At 47.4% G+C, this 9,845-nt stretch overlaps 1 protein-coding gene across 1 annotated transcript in view; it reads left to right on the forward strand.

Annotated features, from left to right (window-relative positions):
* LOC144170743 (oxytocin receptor-like) overlaps positions 1 to 9,845 on the forward strand; it is a 103,656-nt gene that overhangs the window by 19,128 nt on the left and 74,683 nt on the right. The gene's annotated exons all lie outside the window — the stretch shown is intronic.

Genomic DNA, 9,845 nt, shown 5'->3' on the forward strand with positions numbered 1-9,845 from the left:
TGCGAACGCCAGTGCCTGCTTCCTCTCAATACAGCATTATTATCGTAGGCTACGCGCTTTGACATGCAAAGGAGATGAGATGCAAGAATGATGGATTCGCGTTGTATTTATTTGTTTTGTCCAAGCAGATATAAATATCCCAGAGGCGAAGCCTATTACCGCAAGTAAGTCTTCAAGCACGCTCGCAAAGCATCATTAAATTGCATGAATGCTTTAAATGACAAATAAATACTGGCTTCTCGAGTCCCTATGTATGTTGTCTCATTGCGCCTGTCCAAGGCAGTGCATGCTTCAACGGGTAAGTAAAAGCAGCGACGGCGGCGAGCGACGCGAAAATCGTAACAGAATGGGTACAGAAAACGGATAGCGTGGGCTTTCGTAGCTTATTTAGTGGTATAGTGTGGGCAACAGCGGCAAGCGGTATAAATTTATACAAAGGCCGCCGGGCCCCCGCCCTCTTTTTCGCCGTCCAGAAGCAGCCCACAAGCGTGCGGCAGGGACGATACAGTGGACTGTAGCGACGAGCGACGACAACAGGGAACACTGGAGGCAGTGTATTAATTTTTTTCGTTTGTCGCTATTGCCCGGTACACTGTATTGTTGCGCCATTTGAGTTACGGCTTCCCCGTCGCTCGTCGCCGTCGCTGCATTCGGTCACCCCATCATATTAAAAAACTCCCTCTAACGCGAGCAGATGCATTAAGTTCTAATCACGCTGTTATTTAAAGATATTTGTGATAGCCATTGAATGCCAGGAAGGGGCATACCGAAAACAGAATAGAATACCGAAAACAGAACTAACAAAAACTTCAGAGCCAAAAAGCCTAATCCACTGCTCTTCGCACTAGACTTGCTGCCAATCCGATTCCCACAGTACCCACGATTCTCATGGCGGCGTGCGATCACAGCGACACTTTCGACTCTAGGCGATATTGAGAAACTCTATTGTTCGGCAGTCTGCTGCAGACCAAAAAGCGCATTTCCGTTCGCTTGAAGACCTTTCCTGCCTACGTCATCGCAGACGTCACGAAAGACATGATTTGGCGGGTGAATAAAACTTTTACCATGAATTGATTAATTCATCCGTGACAAAATCATCGTTTGCTGCCAGACAAGCGCTTGGGGCACTACAGAACACAAAATCTTTCGAATAAAACAAACTCGCATATTTTCTGTGTGCCCCCTTTACATTGTAAATACATGGCTGCTGATTTTTGCGATGGCAAATAAAAAAAATTCCAGTTGACAACAATGTTTCGGCCCAAAAATTCAAGAGCTCTCACCCCCGAGCTTGGACCTTCTGGCGGCATTCCAAAAGACCCTACAGTAACGGAAGGTTCCAGCAGCTGGCGCGCGAGCAGTGGAACGCGGGAAAATTGAATCTACTCCAGCGAACGTCCACCGTCTTTGTCATGGGAGGAGCGAGACAGGAGGGGGAGATCGTGAGGGGTGGGCGGAAGAAAGATGCCAGGGGCGCCAGAAGACTATGACATTTTCAGCGAAGTGCACATATACGCGGCCAATTTTTCCACCTCGCCGTAATACTGCTTTAACCTCGATACCTAGCTAGTCTGCTGAATACTGTTGCCTCGCATAACTTTGATAAGGTACAAATCTACATAGAAACTTTCCGCTACTTTAATGATCGAATTCATGCTGGTCGTTATATTACCAGTTTCGCCTCTCAGGGCACCAAGTAAGCCTCTCTTTATACATGTGTAAATACATACATACATGCATATCCTCAAAAAGAACAAGAGTAAGTGGGCTATGGCACATAGCCCCATGTTTACCCATTAACGGAGAAGAAGCACATAGTGTGACACAGGCATGCTCGATATATATTGAGAGAGTTGGCGAGAATGCTCGAGGTCCAAATTATTTGCGAGCGCCGGGCAGGGCCACAAAGAAACAGCAACCGTTCCAGCAGCGGAGATGACGATGCTCGCCCGTGGAAAAGGAAGATGAAATGAGATGATGAACGTGCAAAGTGTATAAACGACAACGAAGCATAAAAGGGATATTGACCGCCCACGTTGCTAAGCCTCTCGTATGCTGAGCTCGCCGGAGAAACGATTGGGTCTATAGGCAGGGTTGGTCTCGCAACAGCTTGAGAGTACGACTGGACGTGTAACGGAGCAGGACGACCGGGCTGTTGAACGTAGGTCATACACGCCAGCTCTTCCTTTATCAAGTCGCACCCGCCATGAGTGTGGACGTGGGCATTCTGGAAACAGGTTGCGTCACGCTGCTGTAGCACCTCAGGGATGATAGTCCGAATCAAAGTACAGAGCTCTGAATCTGCAAACGTGCCGGTAGGCAAACAATCTTGTTGAATGCGATTAGACTGCAGGAGGTCCAGGCCCTGGCAGATCTAGCGTACGTCAGCAATCGTGATAGGTTCAGTACCGCGAGAGCATTGAAGGCGAAAGGGGAGATCCTCTTCATGACGTGATGTACTTTGTCGTTTTCCGACATGCCCTTGTCAGCTGGTCGTCAAAGCGCGATGACAACTTCGATGTACGAAGAGTAGCAATCATACGGTTGCTGCACCCAGGCCGAGAGTTTCTTTTTGGCTCCATCCGACCGAGTCGACGACGTGCCGAAAATTTTACGCAGCTCTTCTACAAAGGTGGTCCAATCAGGGATGTCTTCGTCATTGTTCAGAAACGAAGTCTTCGCCACTTCAGTCAAGGAAAACGAGGCATTCTGCCGTTTTTACCCGGTTGAATTGATCTAGTTAATCTTCAACAGCGTCACACCGGAGGCCAGCGAAAAACGGAGAATCATGATGACGGCTAATGACTGTGATGGCAGGCTGGACCAGGGCCGCAGCGTTGCTGCCCGAGTGCCACTGCTCTCGTGCTGCTTGTAGCTGGTGGGCAGTAGTAACCGCCGGCCTGATCGGTGCTCGCGCATATGCGTTTCCTAGTCAGTACAGCCAGCCGTCACTTGAGCTTGCTAATGGGGGTTAAATCAGAGCATAAAAGTTCCTGAACCATACAAAACCACCCGAACCGAAATAAATAACAGCCAAAACGGATCTGAAATGGGTAAAAACCACGGCGTAGAAAAATATTGAAGAGAACTAGCCGAAACCGACCTAAAAGGGGGAAACCCGCAAAAACACACAAGAAGCAGTAGCTGAAACTGACCAAACGGCAACGAAAATACCCTAAATCCCATTTATAATGCACAAAGTTGTCATAAATAAATCATATGAGTGATAAAAATGTTAATATTCAAATATGACAAACCCTTGAAAATGAAAAAAAAAGCGGTAACGGGATTTGAACCCGGATTAGGTTGTTCGCTTCGCGGGAGCGGAGCTACTACACTACGAGTCCTGGCGGTTCTCAGCGAATAAATTGAGGTCCACATGCACGTGGATATAGTTTCAAACATGCCCCTAGATGGCACCTTGCGTCGCTTGGCTGTGCTGACTAGAAAACGCCTATACGCTCGGAGCTCCAGTGGCGCGACCGCGACAGGTACATGGCGGGATCAAAGGCACCCTCCACCACTTGAGAGAGTCGGTGACAACGCTTGAGGTCCGCTTTATATGCGAGCGCCGGGAACGGCAACAAAATAACTGCAACCGTTCCAGCAGCGGGGGTGATGACGATCATCCGTGGAAAAAGAAAATGAAATGATATGATGATGAACGCGCACAATGTAGAAACGACAACGAAGCATAAGCTGAGCTCACGCTCACAATATGAAGACCGGCGCAAAGTTCCTCATTTTTGTGACGTGGCTGCTGTGTACATTGCTTAGTTTGATAACGGGATGGAGGCACAGGATAAGTGATAACTGGGACCCTTTCAATCTTGGCTGGCGATATCGCAATTTAAAGTACTCGGAACCGCTATCGAAACACAGAAAAAAAGGGAGGGGCTTAGCGCAGGTATTCTGTTTCTAGCATGCGTAATCATGCGAACGGCAATTAAACTTCGCAATTCGATATGTCGGAGTACGGTTGACCTAGAAGATTTGAAGAAGTGGAGAAAAAAAATTCTTTCTTTCTTTCCAAATTCTTTATCTGTTTCAGTGACCTACCACATCCTCCCCTTTGCTTTCCGAGGTTTTCTTGACTTCCAACCCTTATTTACGTATTATTTTGAACGAGCCCCTCATTTCCTATTCTGATTCGTTACAAGCATAGCGAGGGGCCTCTGTTATGGCAGTCTTGGTGCCATAGGGAGCTTAAAACGGTTTAATGCTGGTCGACCACTCTCGACATGTCGTAGACACTCGAGTCATGGCCCGGTAGTTAAAAAGAAGGTCCCCTTCATCCCGAGTAGTCCGAGTGGCACTGGCTACCACCCCCAAGCGAAAGAAACAAAAATACCTTAACATAAATACCCCAGAAAGTGGAGGGGAAAACAGCCCCGCTGGTAGCGTAGTGGTCATCACACCATAGCGGTATCTTGGAGGTCATGGGTACAGATCCCACACAGCGGGCATTTTTTTCTCCACTTTCTTTCTTCCTTTCAAAATTCTTTATCTGTTTCAGTGACGTACCATATCCTCCCCTTTGCTTTCCGAGGTTTTCTTGGCTGCCAACCCTTATTTCTGTCTTATGTCGAACCGAAAAAAATACCGGTTCGGTTACTCTTCTGGTTCATGCGAAATCATTTCGTTCCGGTTCAGTTCCGGTTCGACAAAATCCCGTCCGAACCGGCTCGCGAACCGGTTCGGGAACTTTAACCAGTTCCCGAACCGGTTCGATGAGTTGAATTATCACTGAATTTAGAAAAAAACCTTTAGTAGTTTAAAATGACAGTTAAATAAAAATACAAACAAAAATTCAAGCGGCTGGTGTTCCCCAAGGGCAGTGGCGCAATTGCAAAGCAAAATTAAACAGTTACGAGATATTAGAAAAACAGATTAGATGGCGACGATTTACCAAATACTTTCTCGCCCTGACTTTATGTTGTCCTAGCGACGATTCATAAATCCACCGCCAAGGGATATGACGGTGGGATATATTTTCTGCCCTTTCCTTTTTTGTTGAAATCACAATCGTCGCTATGGAATCGCCCATCACGCTAATCTTGAAGCCTTAAATTTAGGCCTGCGTAAAGGCTTGTTCAAATACCAGGGCTTAATACCAATGGCGCACATTTTTTTATTTTTGTTACAAGAAAGAAAAATCCTACAACAGGCACATAAATACTACCAATGAATTAGATTATTTGGTAACCCTGAATAATTTGTAAGCTGTCGCCTTATCTAATGTGCTAGCCACACTTCTGTTTAGAGTAAGCTTTAGTTAACGTGTACTGCATTATTGCTCTGACCACTGCAATTCCTTTTGCGATAGCTGTACCGGATGTGTGCATTACAATCAGTATTCATCGTACCACATGACCTCCGGCCATCGTTCCGTGTGCTACATTGTGGAATCTTATAACAGATTATGCTGTTACAAAATGAAAGGGAAATTTGACGCGCGGAGCATGAGATCAGACTTTTTTGGGTAGACGCTCTTTAATTCGTCCACAGCAGTACTCCCCTACTGAATGGGTAGCTGTAGAAGTAATGTAGTGAGTTCAGCAGTCAGTACAAATGCACCTTCGAAAAAAAAGCAGGTCTGAAAGAGACAAAACTGCAGAACAAGCAGAAAAGATGATCGCTGGGCATTTTGCGGATCGACCACCTTGTTGCGGTTGTGCCGCCAGGAAACGAAGCCTTGGGACCCCTGCTCCAACGTCTCTTTAATGGGGATGACTCCGTTACAATGATTATGATCCCCATGCCCTAGGTGCCAGGAGCAGCGTCTTCCTTTTCTACGCGATTCCCAACATTCTCACGGCCACAAAAGAGTAAAACAACGTCCACATGTAGCCAGCGGCTCCTGGCCTAAATACCGCACTATCATTATCGGTAAAAATCTGACGCATATACAATCCTTTTCCGTCTAGACCGTCCTTTTTTTTTTCCTGTGGGTTTCCGTTCTGCCTGGTTCCCTTTTTTCTTTCGGTGTATGTTGCTTAGAAACGACATTGTTTCTGACGTGTTCAAATTGACATTGAAAAAGTGCCTCCTGTGCTGACGGTTCCGGTAACCATTCAAGTGCTCGCCCACTGCTGAATCAGTTAGCGAAGCGGCTCCTCTCTTTGGCATAGAATGCGCCCTAACGCTGTCTTCGCAATCGCAATTCATAGGCTTTGACTCATTGCACATGTCGGCAACTTGTAAACTCAGGGGCGATGTCGACAATTGACTCAATTCCTTAAGAGTTGGATGTCTGCGCTCACGAATCCGGTATCTGTTGTCTGGCTCCGGCCAACTTGGATGCTTGCTGGATTGTCCTTGACCGTGCACGTCCACTTCAAAACCCTTAAATGCCCTTGCTTCGTTTCTTTCTGTGGTGTGCTGAGCGACGGATTCAGCACCTGGGTATAGGGCAAGAAGGCTGCTGCTGTGCAGACTCCCTGCAGGGTCTCCTTTTGATTTGTCGTTGCGTGGTACTTGCGTACTCAACAGGCAAGACACTCCCGCGGTTGTCCGATTCGCAGTAGTCAATTCCCGGACATGGCCTTAAAGCTTCCATCCGAGCGAGGTCTTCATAGCGTACTAACCCTTGCACTTGATCGCTGCGAATGAAGTCCCCTGTCATTATCGTCCACAGCTGGTCCGATCCTATGAGCAGTTGGATACCTTGGTCCTTACATTCTTGCGGAACGATTCGTTCATCAGCAAGTCTGAAACCTAACTTTCGTAGATGTTCCACGAAAGTACCGTTCATTTCCGTATTTCGGACGTTCGAGCAAATCGTTGGTACAGCAATTGCGGGGATTACATGCTCTACGTCGTCAAACTGGCTGCGCAGTCGAACCCCAACGATCCCTCTTCTTCCCACTTGAGAGGGGACTGACGCTGCAAAGGTATTGAAGGCGAGGCTTGTCTCTCCTACGACTTTTCGTCGCAATGTCGCCACGAGGTCTTCCTTAATGAACGTTCGCGGGCTGCCATCATCCAAAATGCCTCGTATGTAGCCTCTACCTTTAGGACCGATAACCCACGACCGGAAGGTCTGTAGGTGAACGTCCTCAACCAACAGGCAGCTAGTGAGGGCAGTTGATGCTGACTTGGAGTCCAGCGTCTGCACCGGGGCTTTGCAGGTTGGGTCAGTGTGCGCCTCATCTCTCTTTGCTTTGCATGCATAGTCTGGGTCGCACATGACGGTTGCGTGCCTTCCCTTGCATGTCAAACGCCTTATCTTTCGTCGGTACTCCTTTGATCGACGGCCCGTCCTCGTAGATCGATAGCACCGCATAGCTTTTGCCAGTCGCTTCTTCTTTTCTGAAATGCTCAGAGAAGCGTAGCATGCTACTGTGCCCGGTATCACGAGGAAGGAGTATATTCCGGCTCCCGCACTAAAGTTCCTCGCCCTGGACTACATGTCGCGGATATACAGAGACCACACTCATGTGTACACTGATGGGTCGGTGTCATCAACATCATCCACTATCGGGGTGTGGATACCGTCATCTCCTACTACCATCACTGTCATGCTCAGTCACAGAACGTCAACTACGGCTACCGAATTTGCAGCTCTGAGGGTGGCTTTCGCTCATATCGTCAAGCAACCCGCTCGAGAGTGGGCCATCTTCACAGACTCAAGGGCTGCCCTTCAATGTCTAGCATCTTTTCCAAAAGACCAGCTTGTGTGTGACATACACGCTTTACATCTCCAAGCTCTACAAGCGCACCATCACATTTCACTTCAGGAGATTCCAGCCCATTGTGGCATAACTGGCAATGTGAAGGCGGACATTGCTGCATCCGTTGCGCATAATCATCGTGCATCGGCAATAGCTATACCATTCTCCAGGAAAGATGCATCTATACTTGCATCCAGCGTGGCATGGAACATGCAGCGTGCAGCCTGGGATGACGTATCACGTCATTACGCGCCGTTATCTTTCATCGATCCCAAGTGCAAATTTAAAATGCCACCAGGGGCCCTATTCTCGACTGCACAAATTGCCGGCATTTCGCCCATGTTTTTTTGCGTAAGCACGACGTAAGCAATCAGTGACGTGCTGCACCTATAGCTATGACGACATGCAGTGTAATTTGACGAGTGACTCATAAAGATCGCCACCAAGGTATCAAACATTGTGCAAGAAAGATATAAAAACACTTGGCATGTACTATAAAAATTAAGACGGTGGCTGAGGCTGACAAGAAAAACACATTTATGGAGGTCACATTTGGCGCCAACACCACAAGACGATCGAGTAACGTTGATCCAAAAGCGGGCGAAAGGCGGATGTCGAGCTAAAGAACATCACACAATTTTTTTACCGTAGCTATTTATTTCTTTCAATCGCTTTTATTAACATAGCTGGGCTCTCTGCTTCAATGCAAGCTTTCTTGCGTTATCACCTTCCCTGCCGCCACCGCTGCCACACCATCGTCTGCTGCTATGTTACAAGTTTATGGCATGATCACAGAAAAAGACGGCCGCGACCATCGCTTCTATGAAACATAAGAGCAGCGAAGCGCTACGCCTGATAACCGCGGAGCGCACCGATGTCGCCGATTCACTCATTCGTCAAGCTCGACTGCAATCAGCGCTGTAATGAACTAAATAGTCACTTTTCATTGTTATTTTTCTCTTGAGTTCGATCATGTGACCCAACAGCTTACTAGGACAAGTATGGACAAATGCCATGCATTGGGTTCTCTTTGTCATGGAGAGGCTTGTACTGCCCTCTTATGTTGCGGTTACGCCAAACAAATAATTTTTATTTCATTGCCAAACATAAAATCAAAATACTGCATGTTATTCGTATGTTCCATGATCGCTGACTTGGAAGCAGTTAAAACTATAATTTGTTTCGGTAGGAAACACACTTTAAACAGCGCGCATGCGAAACGGCGCCTGCTGCAAATTGCCGCACATTTCGCGGCACCGTAAGACGGGGCAATATTGCGCCCTATTTTGCTTGTATTTTGCGACAAAAACAGCCGCCATTTTCAAGCTGTTACGTAGCATTACGTCACTTTTACGCAGGCTGAAGTTGCCAATGCATGACGTAATCGTTCCCGCCAACTGTTTAAATTACGTCACGCCTTCTCAGCCAATCACAGAGGGGGTGTGTATTACAAGCAGTATTGTTATTGAATAGCAACGACAGGCTTACGTTGTCATGTCCGCTGAATTTAGTCTGGTTTTTCATTGCCGGCCAAGAATTATGCGCCTGTAGTAACGAGAAATAAGGCAAACTTTAGAACTGGTGTCCGTAGACGACATGAAACGTCAAAATGACGACAGCACACACAACCGCTTTGTCAACCGGAAGCACGTGACCAAAATTGAAAGCCAATCAGAAAAGACTTCCGGAAAATTGCCTGAATTGCCGGCAATTTGTGCAGTCGAGAATAGGGCCCCAGGACTCTCCAAGCGGGTAGAAGCAATTCTACATCGCATGCGATTGAATCTCGCATACACGCGCAACTTCCTCTTCAAGATAAAACAGGCTACGTCGCCACTCTGCCCACACTGTGATGTGCCAGAAACCCTGCAGCACCTGCTCTGTGAATGTGCTCGATTCAGTGCTCAAAGAGTATCCCTCCCAGTGACTTTGGGACTGCCGCTTTCCATGGACATGCAGCTAAAGGACGTTTTAGGACCATGGGCTTGTCCCAAACGTGCTTTACGGGCTACCAAAGCTCTGATAGAGTACCTGCAACACACAGGTCTAGACCAGTCGCTGTGAATAACTCGCCGTATATATACGCATCAACTTCGTGAACATCATCGCCATCATCTTCATCACGTCATCAACTGGCGTAGCAAGTTAGGCATTTTAGCCCAGCTAACATCG

Source organism: Haemaphysalis longicornis, unplaced genomic scaffold (genome assembly GCF_048455015.1).
Source record: "Haemaphysalis longicornis isolate Haplotype H1 unplaced genomic scaffold, Haemaphysalis longicornis Haplotype H1 scaffold_2, whole genome shotgun sequence".
Classification (NCBI taxonomy): domain Eukaryota; kingdom Metazoa; phylum Arthropoda; class Arachnida; order Ixodida; family Ixodidae; genus Haemaphysalis; species Haemaphysalis longicornis.